Here is a 16543-nt window from a genome sequence, read left to right as displayed (position 1 = left end):
AAGAAATGATAGTAAACACAGTTTATATTTATAGAAATCAAATACAACTCAGCTAAATGGAACATTTTAACAAGGCTGCTAAGGGGCAGGGCAATGGAAACATTGGGATTACTTAACTATGTACACACACCCTGTAGGGGATTTCACCTTGTGAGACGTGACTAGCAGATTCGCAGCTGGCTCATCATCTTTTGAGTGTCCACTTCTCTTGGAAACAACTGACCCTACAGTTATTATCTCATAGACAAAGACGGACACAACTAGATTTTACCCCATTCACAGAACTAGGGAGCACAGTTTGTGCCATTATGAAAGGGTTGGTAAGGAATGGAAGTCCAGGTAAGGAATGGAAGTCCAGGTAAGGAATGGAAGTCCAGGTAAGGAATGGAAGCTTAGGCAGGAAAATTCCAAGTGGCTAGAATGGCTACTTTTAAAAATGAGGACTTCCTGACAAAGCCACTAATGACATACATGCAGAGATGTCTCAATGTATTTAATTTTAATGTCTGACTTGGCTCATCCTTGGGCCGCAAACCTCAGCTCTAGCTAGATAATCCTAATTCATGAGTATGATTCCTTTTAACCTGATTATGTGAAGTTCATTTGGTTCAACAAATAGTTACTGCCAGGTGTGAGGGACACCTGGCTTCTAACTCCACAGTGTGGCCTGAGCACACTCATTCTTCCCAGATGCTTTCATGGAAGTCAATAATCTAGACTGCCGGATTCTGCTCTAGTTCTGCATGGGAAGGTGTACATCTCTCTCTCTCTCTCAGAAAGAAAAATCCATAGGCATGGCTGCAAGTGCCTTTGCTGACACTCCCTGGCTCAGTAGCCAAAGAAATTCCGAGCATGAGACTTGTTCCATGCTAGTCAAGCAGGAGGCCTCAAAATGGACTCAAGTTCTACTTCAGCCAGGGCTGAGGAATGTGAGCTTCAGTGGGCCATTCAACCTCTCTGAGTGTCCCCAAACTACCTCTACACACTGAGTGAATGAATGTTAGATAAAGTACTCAACAAGACGGCTGGAATGCAGCACATGGGCAAGATGCAAACCCTTCATGTGGCCTCAGTTACCACCCTCCTGACGAATTTACAATTTAACTTTCAAAGCTCTTCTCTATGATGGTAAAGGGATGCTGGACAGGGTTCTGTCTTATCTGGCATGTTCCTAAGTCCAAATATTTTATTCCACTAGCTTTACCATCCACTTAAAGATATCAAAAATTCCATGAGATCCCCAACATCTGGCCAGCATCACGTGCCAATCCCTTACCTGTAGCAGTGATGCCAGGACCTCATTGTGAGACCCTTTAAATCCATCTCTGATCTAGAGATAGCAATCCTGGAAATCCAGTCAGTCGAAACCCAGAAAGCTGAGGGAACCATGGAATTGCCAGTGTTTCTACAGATTTCTACTGCACACCTTTAATCCCAGCACTTGGGAAGCAGAGGCAGGTGGATCTCTATGATCAGCAAGGTCAGCCTGGTCTACATGGTAAGTTCCAGCCTAGTCAGGGAGATATGGAGGACCCCATCTCAAAATAAATAAACAAAAACAACAGCAAGAATTTCTCCAACAGAATAACTCCTTTCATAGTCACCCCATGAGGTGGTCAAATGACTCCAGCATTTTCCTCTCGGTTCTCCTGATTTTTGAAGTGTTTTAAATACATTTTCCCCCTTACACTGTGTAAAGACTAAACACATAATAAATGTATTATATACATATGTCTTGGACAATGATGGGAAATAGTGGTAAAATGTAGACTAAGTCATGAACTTGCCATTTCATTTGATGTAATGAGACAAATTTTATTAAGCTTTGCTACAAGTCTACACTAAGGAGATAAGCCTTACAACCTTTAGCTATCCCTGTAAATTCTGAGAGCACAGCTTGACAAGATAGAGAGAGAAGGCGATTTAACCTGCACTCTCTTGTGACATAAGGTAAGAATATTAGCATTTTCTTCTTGATACAACACACACACACACACACACACACACACACACACACAGACCCTTTGCTCTAGTCATTCAATAGAGAGATCTCGGAGTCTAGTCTCTGTTGCAGTGGATGCAAGGTTTTTTTAATCAGGAAAGCATATGGCTGGGTTAAGATACACGATGGAGACACAGAAGACCAAATAGTATTGATCCATGTGTAGGTAATGAGTCACAGAGAGGATAACCACCTGGGTTTCTGAATGCAAAAGCTTGGCTGCAAGAACTCTGTCTAAGGTGAAAATGTACAGTCCTATTCCTGGAATGCTGACAGGTTTTAGTAAGGCCTAGGAATCAACTAATAACAAAGGTCTCCAGGTCATTCTGATCTTGGTGCTGTTCGGAAAATAGTAGTAAAACACCCAAGATCACAGATGTGTTTAACAAAAGCTCAGCGACATGACTCAGCACAAGAACACTTTCTTCAGTGTCCAGAAGAGTCATCCTCTGCCACCCTACAGGGAGCCAGCAGGACCTGCCAAGTCTCTGAGAGCAGAGTCCTCAGTGACAGGATAGAAGGAGAAGGCCAGGCAAACTGAAATCAAAGAGAATCATCTACCCAGAAACTCCAGTGACTCTCATGCTTACAGAACACTTTACCCAAGCCAAAGGATCTCACAGGAGTGTGCACAGATGCTGCCTCAACCAGGGACTTGGGCCATTGAGAAACACTCTTCAGCTTTTCAAAGTGCCTGCAGACAACAAATTAAAGTTGGCACACGGACATTCTTGAAGTGACAGTCTTGGTGTCTGACATTTGTGAGGGACCAGGTCTTCAGGAGCTCAACCTTTCCATTACCTGCACATGATTCAGGGTGATGTTTTCAATATACAAAGAGCAAGGAAATATCAAAATGAAATTCTACCACACTTGCTACAATACTGACAATAGTTAGGAATAAGACCCATTAAGATGGAAGGTGCCAGTGATCACCATTTGGTGTCAAACACAGATATTTCTTCTCCCTTTTTAAAAATTTTCCATCAATAATTGAAACTTCAGATGGCCTGGTGCTATTGGGACATTGTGGAGTCCAAACTTGGGTGGTCCCCTGACTGGAGATTTGTGCTTTTCATTTGTACAAAAAGAAGAAAACTTTAAAAATTAAGACACAAGCTATATGGAATTCAAACTTGACATTTTACTTAACCAATACCAGAGCCTAATTAGTAGGTAGAAAGTAGAGACACTGTCCATATTCTCTAAGCTGGACCAGCAGATACCAGACGTGAGTAAGCTCAATAATAAATTAGATCAAAAGTCAAAGAAACCCTTAATTCAGCTAGAACATTCCAGTATATGCATTTGAGCTTGTCATTTTTATTTCTATTTGTATAACTTAGGATATTCAGCACATTACTACAGTGGCATAACGGTGTAATTGAAGTAGGGCTGTGCTGACAAGATTTACGTTAAATAAACTGATGAGGAGGGATAAATACCATCTTTAGAGACCTTCACAGTTAACATAGGGGTGATGCTCTTCCAGGCACTTCAACGCCAGACTGCTGAAGCTGGAGTTTTTACTGTTTCACAAGTGTTTCTGACTTCTACAGCCTTCAAATGGAACTGCCAATCTCTTGTTAACGAGAACTGTAAAACCTCTATTTTGCCCTCTCATCCCCTTCCCACTTTTCTCCTATTCTAATTTACTCTTTATCCTTTACAACACTATATTCTATTTCCCCTTCTTTGGAAGATCATCTTTTCACCTTGGTACTTTGTATCTACCCAATCTCTGTGGCAGTTCTGAATGATACGTGCTTAATCTAAAGCTTAAAAGCTGACTTCTACAAATAAGAGAAAACATGCAATGTTTGTCTTTCGGGGGCTGGGTAACCTCACTAAGAATGATTGTTTCTAGTTCCATCTATTAGTGTGAATTTCATAATTCCATTTTTCTTAACAGTGCCAGGACTAGGTTGCACCTTTTTGAGTCATTAGCCAAAGTAAGATCTTATTGACAAGGACATCATATTCTTATGTCATCAATATGGAGAAGTTGAGTTGGTGCTCAACTACAAGCTTCACCCTTGTGGAGTAGGATGCATAGTGCTGGAAAGTCTTATACATGCTACCTGAGAAGAAAAATAATCATCAGTCTTACCCAGCTACAGTAGAGATCTGCCGCAAGGTAGACCCACTGTACAATAATGGCACAATGTTATGGGAGTAACCAACCACTTTTGCTAGAATTTAAGGCCCACTCCATAAGCTGGAACTCCTACATGACACTACAAAAGTGACCAAGAAACTGAGACTAGGTCACGGACCTAGGGGAAAACCTATTATTTTTATTTTGCTAAGAAAATAGCAATAAAATGACTCCTAATGACATGCTACTGTATCCATAAATCAGTGCATCACTCAATCCCACAAAAGAAGTTTGTTCTTGCAGTAGATGGTAATTTACAAAGAGTGGGAGACTTTGGAGCACTTGGCTTAGATGAGATGTCTTTATCACATCCCTCCCCTCTAGGCTAAGAGATCTATTCAGAAGAGGAGACAGGAAGATTTTAAGAGCCAGAGGTGGTGGACAACTCCAAGAAAAATAATATTTTCCAGACACAACGGGGCTGGTGACACATATGAACTCACAGAGACTATGATATCCACATAAGTTCAAACCAGACAAAAATCCCAGCATGGAGGAGGGGATGTAGGCACAAGTTCCACCACTAATCAAGAAACTATTTGCAATTGATAGTTGCCAGGATAGTTTTTTCAGTTGAGTAATACTGGGTATGTCAACCACACTCCAGGGAAGGCTTCATGCCCAGAAGTGGATGGCTAATACAAAATAGACTCCACGTTTTTTTTTATGTGTGTGTGTGTGTGTGTGTGTGTGTGTGTGTGTGTGTGTGTGCTTTTTTGTTCGGCTGGTTGATTCGGTATTCTTTTTAAGAGAGAAAGAATATGAAGTTGTGTGGATAGGGAGGGGGAGGGTCTGAGGAAGGGTAAAGAATATGATAAAAATATTATATGAAAAAACTTTAATGAAAAATTAAAAACAAAAAGAGACATTATAAACCAACATGTGAATTTTGCTATTTCCTTATTTTATCACTGCAACTTATCTCCATTTTGCACAGACACCATTCAGGGTTGACACACTCTTGATGCCTGGATCCTTTTCAGGAACTCCCTCTGAGGCAGACCACTGTACGGGTACAAAGCAGCGGTGAAACACCACACTCAAGTTCTGTTCTTCAAATGAAGCTTCCACTAGAAACACACGCTCCATTTTTTACTGTGTTATTTCTCTGTATGTGTGCACAAATGCACACGTATGCATGTGTATACTCGTGCATGTTCATGTGGAGGTCAAAGGTGGTTGTGAGCCACCTGACTTGCATTCTAGAAACTGAACTCAGGTCTTCTGGAAGAGTACTCTTAACCTTGAAGCCATCTTAAGTCCCTCCCTCTCCAGTTCTTACTCACTCTGTCCAACGTGGATTTTCACTCACACCCAGCTATTGGCAATAACTTTTTTTTTTTATATTTTATATAATTAATAAAACAGTGCTTGTATAAAAATGCACAAAAGTTGCTAGAGAGCATACAATTTCAAAAAAATGTCCGGCAATAACTTTTTAAAGGCATGAAATTTTTCTACACTTACTCAGACAATTGCCCCAGTCACAGAGCATGCTCAGCACTTGTCTAGACAACACTGGTATGGGTTAAAGAATATTTAAATGTTTTAGATCACAATATTTGACAATCACTGCATGCTTAGAATATATCTACCAAGACCCAAAGTTTATAAGCACATTGACACCCAGATGGAAGTGTGCAGTACGGTGTAAGGATTTTGTGAATGGGTTGCACCCACTGCAGTAGGGAGGCAACTTCACAGGCGGCCACCAAGGCTTACTGTGCCCACCCATTATGCATGCCTATCCAGCATCCTGTGCCACTGATTTCACCTTGCAAAGCCAGCCTCCCTTCCTTTCAGCTCCTGGATGTTCATGGTAGGCCTAGCCAATCAGTCTATTTGTCCTCTGGCAAGAGGTTCAGAAAGGGGTCAGTATTCTACCACAGTACAGAGGGTTCCATTTCTGACAGGAACTGTGAAACAAGGTAAACTCTCCTTTACATCCAGTAATCTGGCAGTAAGTGAATCTAGACTTTCTTGCATCTATGAGAGAAGAGACCCAAAAACAGCAATGTGAAGTTAAAAAAAAAGTAACAAGGGCTGTGGGGAAGGGAGATGATTGTGTCTAGACGGCAAGTAAAATCTGGATCAAGTACCCCTGAATTCTTTTTAACTCTGGACTAATTCTAAACAATGGTTCAGAAAGATCAGTTCATCTCCACTCTAGTTTTAGTTTGATATGACTAAGAATCCTACAACTGAGAAATAAAAATACCATATACCAAAAATTAACCAGATTCAACGTCTATACAATAACTCAGTGAACTTCTATCCAGTTAGAAAGGACATTCAGAACAGAAGTCGTGGAGCTTCACATTAAATTGTACAATTTCAGTGTAGAATATATTTTATGCTCTTGTCTGCCACCAAAATCAAAGATTCCATGACAGAATTAGAACTAGAAAAACAAATACAGGATAGTACTCAACATTAAAGCAATCTGAAGTTAAATGTCTGTGGGAAAATCAATGGACTTAGAGAGAGAGAGTATGTGTGTGTGTGCATGTGTGTCTGTCTGTGTGTGTGTGTGTTGTGTGAGGTCACTCAGAAAAAAACCCCTGCATATTCTCCCTCACATATGGAATCACATATAAGTAAACACATGAACATGTGAGTGTGTGTTGTGTGAGGTCACTCAGAAAAAAACCCTGCATATTCTCCCTCACATATGGAATCACATATAAGTAAACACATGAACATGTGAGTACAGTATGGTCTGTTGTACTTTTGAAAGAAATCTCAGCAGCTCTGAAAAAGGAAAACCAGGATTCTGCCCAAAACAATTCACACAACGTACTGGTTGTTCATCTCTTATCTGAGGTGTTGGAAGGCAGCGTAGATGTCTTCCAATTCTGGAACATTTACACACACATAATGAAAACCCTGAAGGCAGAACCAGATATGCACATGAAATCCACTCATGTTCATGTACTCCTTACACATGCAGACTGGAGGTCATGTTATATAGGAATCGCTGCTAAGCCCATTTTTGATGCCAGTTTGTCACAAGAGGTCAAGTGGGGATGTTCCCGTATGACATAGTAGTACTCCAAAGCTTTGGATTTCAGAGTGCTGCAGTTTTCAGGCTGAGGATGTTTAACCTGATTCCCCTCTTCTCCCGGCATTGGCTAGCCACACTGCTACCCATATTTCCAGGTTCCCATGGACTTACGATGGCTACATGCCTAAATCCGGCCAATGATTCTTAAAGAAGAATGTCAGGTGGCTTCCAGGAACTGAAATAGACATTCACTCTTGAACCCTCCGCCATCATGTCTCCTGTAATGTGGCTGCACTGGCTGGAGTTCTGGGAGCCATTTTGGACCATGAGGATGACAGGGATTTAAAAGTCAAGCTGTTCTTAACCCTTTAGAACGGGGGAGTTGGTTCCACTGACAGCAGAGACATTCACATGTTTTATTCATACTCTACACCTCCCAGCACACAGACAAGATAAATGTTTGTTCAATGAGTAAATATGGTATCACTCTTCTAGCAAACACTCCACCTCATGGAATCAATGATACTAGAACCTTTGGTTTTAGGGGACCTTTGGCTAAATGGATATGTTTCTGTCATCCAGTGGCCAGGAACTTTGAGTCATAGGGATCTTCTCTATTTCTTTCATTCACAGAGGAATTTCTCTGCATTTCAAGACTGAGATAGTCCTTCCCATCAATGAATCTACTCTGAGACTTCCTCCTCCTCCCGACAGGTGCACAAAGTCAACTGTGAGTTAGACTTGGCGAAATGTCTGACAAAAAAAAAAATCACACAGTATCCAGAGTAACCACAATCGTACAAAAACTCATCACTGTTAGTTATCAGTGATTCAGAGAAAGGAGATGTGAGAAACTCAGCACAGAAGCAGAGAAGAAGATCCAGTTTTCTTGTCACTCAGGTAAAAATATACCAAATAAGACAAAGAAGAGAGCAGCATGCCTGGAGTCCAATCCTGGCTCTGTCACATGCTAGCTGTGAAACTTCGGCAAGGTGTGTACCTGCTCAGAGCTTAGATGCTTCATTTGCAAAATGGCAATGGAACAAGGATGTTCTACATGAAGGGGCTGTAAGAATGCATCAAGACAGTTAAAGTACTATGAACAGAGCCCACAGACAATCTGGACAGTTTTTAAAAGTCACAACAAATTATTTCATATTATGTGTGTGTGTGCCCACGTGTGGTGAGTGTGCATGTGTAATGTATGTGTATGTCATGTACTTGTACATGCTCATGTGTCAGAGTATAGGCACACACGTGCCATGCTATGAGTGTGGAGGTCAGAGAAACCTATGAGTGTTGGTCCTTACCTTCCATCTTCTTTCAGACAGGGCACTCTTGCACATGCCAGCCTAGCTGACCCATAAGCTTCCAGGGATTCTCCCATCTCCACTTCCCAAGTCACCATAGCAACTCTGAGATTACAGACTCATGCTATCAAGTGTGGCTTCACGTGTGTGGGAGGGTCTGATCACAAGTCCTCATCCCTGTGTGCAAGTTTTACCCCCTGAGTCTTCTCCCAGCCCAACACTGTACTTTCATCCCAGGAAATCATATTCTCTGAACACGTGACTAGCCTCAAAGTAGTGAACTCTCTCAAGACAAGTCTCTAGAATGCTGCTTTCTGCTATGGTGCTCACCAGCTTTCATAGAGGGAAACACACAATTAATTCCCAGGCAGGCAAAAAGTTAATGGAAAACAGTTCAGTACACAAGTTTTGTCAAAGACATTTGCTAGAAAATTCATTCAGAGAGTTTAGAGGGACACATACTCCTATGTCAAATATTATAGTTAACTAGAGAAAAAAATTCAAAATTAAGGATTAATTTGGCAACATATTTAGGTCTGTCCTTATGCTGCATCTGCAAAGCAAGTTTGATCTGGTTTCAACCCTCAGCTTGCCTAAAATCAGAACTAAAAACATTTGCAGGTTGTAGGTACATTCTTGCAGGGTATAATTCATGAAGAACAGGCACTGTCTTCCCAACTATTATCTGATTTATAAGGCAGAGATTTATTTTTAAGAATTTCAGCATAATGGCATTTCAAATGCGTAATTATATGTACTTTGTTCATAAAATGCTCTATCATTTTTAGCGAGATGAGTAATTAGCTGTTTTAATGACACATGGGATGAAAATGTACAAGGTATATATAAAAGCAAACTTCAGCAGAAATAGAAGCCATTTTCAACATTACCTTTTACAGGACTTCTTAAAGACCCATCAACTGCAAATGATGGACTCTTAGCCCACACTTCAATTTATGGGAATTTCATTTTTAAGAATCAAATTCTAAAAATAGTTCTGCTACATCTAGTATTTTTCCATTCTTCTGGCTGTCTTCAAGCACACCTTCACCAGCTGCGGAATAAAACGCTTCTCTGCTTTAATCAGAACCCTCTCCTGACCCAGGAACACTCAGTAAATAATTATTAAGCTCCAGAAGTGGCTTTTGCATAAGTTAATCTGCTTGAAAGCCTGTTCGCTTGGAGACCCAGCTTTCAGTACTGTTCCCTAATCTTAGGGAGTAATAGTGAAAGTAGATGCCAGAGGGGAGGGTCTTAGCTACTTAGTCTGCCTCCATTTGGTGCTCCCTTCAAACTGCTACTTCACCTTGTTCGACATTTCGACAACAAGGAGATTATGCTGATATCCGAATGCCATAAATCTGAATCCATTAGGAAAAAATCCACAAAAATACAAATCAGAACATTTCACAATACAACTGCTACTATTCCACGGTTGGAGAATTCACACACACACACACACACACACACACACACCACACACACCACACACACCACACTACAGGGAGGGAGGGAGGGAGAGATCTCTAAAGTGTTTATAATGGGGCAGTTTTGGAAAATATGACACTAAAATGTGTCTTCCTACAGAAAATCCCTTTTATTCATAACAAACTGAGCTGTGATCTATTTTACAATCATGGACCAAGCTCTGTTCTGCCTTAACCCATCTTTTAAACAGTCGGGATTTTTTTCCCCTGTCATCATTAATTTATGATCAAAATTCAATTTCAAATGAGAGGGCTCACATTGCGATGCCCCCCCACATGAACCGTTGCCCTTGGTCACATCCAGTCACAGGAGGCTAGGGCTGCAGCTGATTCGAGCCAGAGTGCAAAGCACCAGCCCCTGTTTCTAATTCCAGGCTTTCCTGTCTCCATCCGTCCCCTCAGCCCGAGAATGAAAGGCTTCTGTTAAGCGGTCCCAGAATCATCTCCAGAAAAAAACTTCACTTACAGATACAAGCTTTCAAAGGAGCAGGGCATGAGCATCTGAACTCTGAGCGCCTCCATCTTTTTTCCTTTAAGGTGTTCTGCAAGCCCTTGGCGAAGAGTGAAAGTCAAAGTTACTTCTGGCACCGGCTGTGTCACTAGGGGTGGCTCCTGATAAGGCCCTGAAACTCCAATCCAAACACAGCTCCACGTAGAATGGAGCCTGCTGTCTGTCTGCAATAGCAGACCTGCTTAATCCAGTACCTATGGCACCTGAGGGGCGAAACACTGCTCGCTCTGCACGGGGGGGGGGGGGGGCGGGGGGGGGGACAACTCCTCAAGCAGGCCAGGCCAGAAATGTACACAGCAGCCAGGCAAGCTCTGGCAATGCTGACTGGACCTTCCCAGCTTGGGCACCAGTTCAGGCTTGCAGGGGATGCAAGCTTGCAGGGGACATATGTCATCAGAGAACTTGAAAGGAAAAGGAAGTCATATACTGGTGGATTTAACACTTCACAGACTCACAGGGAAGACTACAGGATAGTTCCTGCTATTTTCAGTTAGGATATATATCACAGACCAGCACACATCTCTTGTCAACTTTACAACTATACATGCAGTTTAGGGTGCTGGACACTGAGTGTATCTTAGAGCTGACAAGCTATTGATGCACAGTTTTCTCTACCTTTACATCTACCCCAAGAGAAGGAGGAGGGCTGTGCTGGCCATAGCCCGGTAGAGGGAAATCATATGCTGCTTCTACTGGTGGCCCCTGCTTTCTGGACACAAAAACCCTGAGACCCACATCTGTGTATTTTAGACTGTCATCCAATCAATTCCAAACACATTGCTATACAAGACAGGAAAAAATAGCAATACATGTTCTCAAAGAGAAAACACTTTAAAATGCAGACATGACAACATCAATGTTATCAAATATTTATGCTACAGACTCAGCACACCAGAGCCGTCTTACAGAGCTATGAAAGACGGAGTTTCTCCCGGTACACAATGCAAAGGTCACAACAAAGAATCTGACACTGACTAGCGTGTCCCCTGGGCAAGTGACTTCACCTTTCTGTGTCTCAGAGGTTATCTCCAAACTAACGAATAGGAAAGCACGTTGCTTCTATACATCACCATTCCACAATGGGACGAATTACATCTTGAAAATACTCCTCCAATAATAGGAGATATTCAGCCAGGGATTTCAGCCAAACAAAGTCTGTGTGCTCTCTGTTCATTTATTCTTTTGTCCACTCTTCTGTCTGATACATACTGACTGAATACCCACAATAGTTCAAGTACTGTGCAAATTCTTATGGCTTTATAGTCCAGTGGGAACACTAGTAAATAATCATATTAGTCCATGATTACACATAGGAAAATTGCTACAAGGAGATGAAAAGAGTTAAATGAGGTCATATGGGCCTTCCTTAAGCAAGAATCTCTGAGACTGGAGTTAGGGGGAGGTAAAAGAGTCTTCCATGTAGTTGTGACAACACACGTAAAACCGTGACCGGGAGAGTTAGGAGGAGCAGTTGCTGAGCCTGGAATGAGGGACAAGAATGGGTGTATAGAGACTGAAGTCATGGCCAGACCAGGCCGGATCTGTCAAGCCAGTGAGAAGGCACTGATTTTGTTCCTCGGTGAGAAAGAAACCACAAAGAGCTGGTCAACAGGGGACTGATGAGCTCACAGTGGGACTTTATGAACAGTCTATCTGGCTGCTATGTGGAACCAATGGGAAGACAGGCAATATTAGCTACTGCAGTCGTCCCAGTAGGAGGTGATGATAGCCCAGTGTAGCTCAGAAAGATGGTGCCAAATGAAAAGAAGATCATAAAAGTACACAAGTTTTCGGTAAAACTAATGGCCAGTAAAAGAGAAAGAAGCAGAAAATTAAATTGCACCAAATCCTGGTGAATAGTTGTATTCATCCATAAGTCACTAGGTGCTTTCTGCACTGGGGACTGTAAAAAGACAACCGAGAGGCCGTGCCTCTTCTTTATGAAGCAGCCCCATAGGTTTTCTTGGTGTTCATGAATCCATTTTTAATTCCCACATTTACTAAGACTGAGACCTGTGCAAATTCATTGAACTTTCCGTAGCCCAGTTTCCTCGCCAAAGGAGAAGGGATAATTAATTGACTGTCTCACTGCTGACTGGAGATGTGAATAAGACAACAGCCAACATGCTCATGGTCACTGATCAATCAAAAAAAATCAATTAAAAAATAGCCTGTGTGGTTCTGACCATGGTCAGCATCAACCTATTTTGGATCAACGCTGACCACCTAGAGAACTAGGGGAAAGAGAGAAGAATGAGAGAAGATATCGAGAGAGATACACAGAGGAAAAAAGAGGTAAGACTTAGCATGTGAATGTCTGTGAGGGGTTGAGCTTTCAGAAGGGTCTAGTCACATTCTACCCTGCCTTGGACACTACTTCAAGCTGCATGAGACTACTTCCTTAAGTTTAAGGGCTAAACGTGTGATTTATTAGTATTTACCCACAAAAATGAACACATGTGCTTCCCAAGGGCTCCCAAATGTTGACCATGAAAGCAATGGGGGTCAGTTCCAGACACTTAGTATAACATGGCATCAAATGCTTCCCTGGTATATTCAGCAACAGCATTCCCAGGCTTTTCATTTTGGTCAATCCACTGCCCCAAAAGATTTCCATTGATTATTTACATATATGTTTAAGTACAATAACTGTTTGACTGTTACAATCCATTTGTGGTGTCTTAAGAAGATTTAGATGGCACCAGTTCTCTCAAGGCATCTTCTTGACACATACCTCCTGAAATGACCAAAGGTTGAGTTGAATTTGCACATGTGCATCATCTACATATTGCTACATAAATATCCTCAATACAAAGACATCTCACAAGTCATCACCCAGTTGTTCAGAAGATGTCTCTGGAAAGGCAGGAACCATGTCATGTGACTTGGCACTGAATCCTACTCAGATGAGTAGACCATGGTTTGGTGGTCAGTAATTCTTGAAATGAAACCATCTATAATGTATTGAGGGCTGCAGAGAAGGATAGTAATGAAGAGTGCTTGCTATCTGCTGAGGACTGGCTCAGTGAGTAAAATCAGCCAAGCCAGGGGTGTCATGCATACCCTTAATTATAGAACTCACGGGGCAGAAACAGGTGGATCTTATGAGTTCAAGGCCAACCTGATCTACACAGTGAGTTCCATCCTGGCCAGCTAAGGTTACAAAGTGAGTTCTGACTTAAAAAAGTAAAGAGGGGCTTGCTGCATAAAGCTGATGACCTAAATTCAATCCTTGAAGCCATATCAAAATTCAGCTGTAATGGCAGACATCTGTAATTCTAGCACCACTATGGAAGATAGGAGGGTATGGACAAGGCAAGTGGCTAGAAACTGGTGGACCAGCTAGACTGGAGTTCATTGACACACACACATCAGAAACAATGAGGTGGAGGAAAATGCTTCTCAAAATTGTCTTCTTATCTGCATGTGTGTATTGTGAAGACGTGTCTAACCAACACACACATCACACACACACACACACACACACACACACACGGGGGGGGGGGAAGCGGGGGAGAGAGATGAAATGCATTCTTTTTTATTATGTTTTAAAGGTGCTTGATGCACAATCATTAGACCAGAGTTTGGCTCAGCACCATTTAACAAGCCCAGTGACTTCTGAATACTTGTAACTGAAGTTCAAAGGCAGAAGAGACAGGAGCATCTCTAGGCTTGCTGGCTTTCATCACTGAGGAGAAACAAAAGCCCATATTTAGGAGCTACTGTGTCTCAAAAGGAATATACAAGATGGTACTTGATGTCATTTTATGACTTTTGTGCATACACAGGCATGTCTATATGTGCACAGCGAGTGCAATAGCACTTATACACACACAAGAAAAATAAAATTTTATTCTAATTATGTCTATGCATGCATATGTGAATGCACACACTATATGAATGCAGGTGACCACAGAGTCCAGAAGAAGGTGTTGGATCCCTAGGGCTGTGGTTGTACGCAGTTGACAACCATCAAGGTGGATGCTGGCAGACAAACTTGAATCTTTTGCAAGAAAGTATGCACCCATAATCACTAAGCCATCTTCCTGTCCCACATATACATAAGTCAATCTTGTTAGCAACTTCATCAAACATACTTGTATAATCTCTATTTATATCCTGAGTTTGTAAACATTTGTACATGCATATAAGTATGCATGTACACACACACCACACACATAAACACACATATACTTGAACTATATTTTTAAAAAATGAATGAAGTATATATATATATATATATTTTATATATTATATATATATGGAGGATAAAACAAAGAAAGCAGAAATATGAAATTATTACCTACATACTAATTCTTTTCAATAAGAAATTATTCCTCTCTCTTGTCAAATTGCAGTACATGACAACTGGAGTTCACTCAGACATACATTACTTTACATTCTTTACATTAAATACAAAAAAAGAACAGATCCTAAAAAATAAACGAGTGTCCAGCAAGGGTTCTTTCTGAAGCAAATAAATCAATGAGACACTTTCTACTTGGATATATATCTTAGAATTCACATGGAAACCACTATATATAATAAATATGATCTGATATGATTCAATATGATAGAGAGGGAGGTTGAGAGGTGGCTCAGCCACTAAGAGCATTGACTGCTCTTCCAAAGGACCCAGGTTTGATTCCCAGCACCTGCCTAGTGACTCACATCCATCCTGTAACTCCAGTCCCAGAAGATCTGATGCCCTTCTCTGACGTCATGGACACCAGGCAATCAAGTGGAGTTTGGACATACATGCAAGCAAAACATCCATCCACATAAAATAAAAATAAATAAGGGTAATGTAGAGATAGTCATATGTAATATACCCTATATAAGTCATATCTACAGAAGGCAGGAAAATACTGAAGAACGTAAGTTCTCTTTATTTGCTGAATAAAACTGTAAAGGATCCACTACAAATTCCCTTGGACATGTTTTGAATGTGTAGTGAAAGCCTTAGGTCATCCAAGACGAGTAATACTGTGGTAATAAAACTCACAGTGAAGCTTCCATAATCCTTGGCACATCTCTGTCACCCCTACACCATCTAGCTTTCATGTTGGGAAAGGCCAGATCCTTCCCAGGGGCCCTCTACCTTGAACATCTATTGATGCCATATTGTATCTCTGTATAGTAGACACTGTTCCTACTGCTGTGGGATGGGAGACACCCTGCTCTCATGGTTCACACAAGCCACTCTATCAAAAGGAGGTGAGGAAGATCACACAGAGCCCTCTACACACACCACTCAAGGATCCTCCCAGGTTGACTCCCTCTCCCCTGCACATGAGATTTGTTGTTATTTTGTTTTGTTTTATTGAGACAGGGTCTCTCTACATAGCTCTGGCTGTCCTGGAACTCACAGAAATCTGCCTGCCTCTGCCTCCATAGCACTAGGATTAAAGGCGTGCAGTTTCTGTAGGTATCTCTTCCTCAGGCATGACTTCACCTCTCCTAACAGAGAAACATCCACTTCTAGGTTTAATTCTCTCAGCAAGTGGTGCTGACCTCTTTCTTTGATAGCACTTGGTCAAACTTGTAATCATTTAGCAGGAGAATCCTTTATGCTCTTTTATTGTGTGTGTGTGTGTGTGTGTGTGTGTGTGTGTGTGTGTGTGTTGTGTGTGTACATGATTTAGTCTCAGTACAAGTGCTGGACAATATTTTCTGGGTCTGTTGGAGGAAGGACGGACAAATGACTGCCACAAATGAAAGTCACTCAGGAAAGACGTATTGAGTATGATTTGATGAGAAGCATTTAAATAATTAGAAAGGAACTCACTGCCGTAAATAGGACCCTCAATTGTACATTCTTTATGTGGAGGCTTTAGAGGGGCTAAGCACAACTTCTTTTTGGAGATAAAATACTTGAGTACGGCGTCACAGGAGCTGGAACTGCGGTTGCATTGAAAGCATCACAGCATGACTACAGGAAATTTTTAATGACTACTTCTCTGCCGAAATAACTGCCAGCACCACTCCATCACTTTATCTCTCCTATCTTGTTTCTATTTTTTTCTCCTTCCAAGAGCAGATCTCGCTACCTTAATGATATAGCAGCATCC

Source organism: Peromyscus leucopus, unplaced genomic scaffold (genome assembly GCF_004664715.2).
Source record: "Peromyscus leucopus breed LL Stock unplaced genomic scaffold, UCI_PerLeu_2.1 scaffold_92, whole genome shotgun sequence".
In the NCBI taxonomy this organism is placed as follows: Eukaryota; Metazoa; Chordata; class Mammalia; order Rodentia; family Cricetidae; genus Peromyscus; species Peromyscus leucopus.
Note: the sequence above shows the minus strand (reverse complement) of the source record.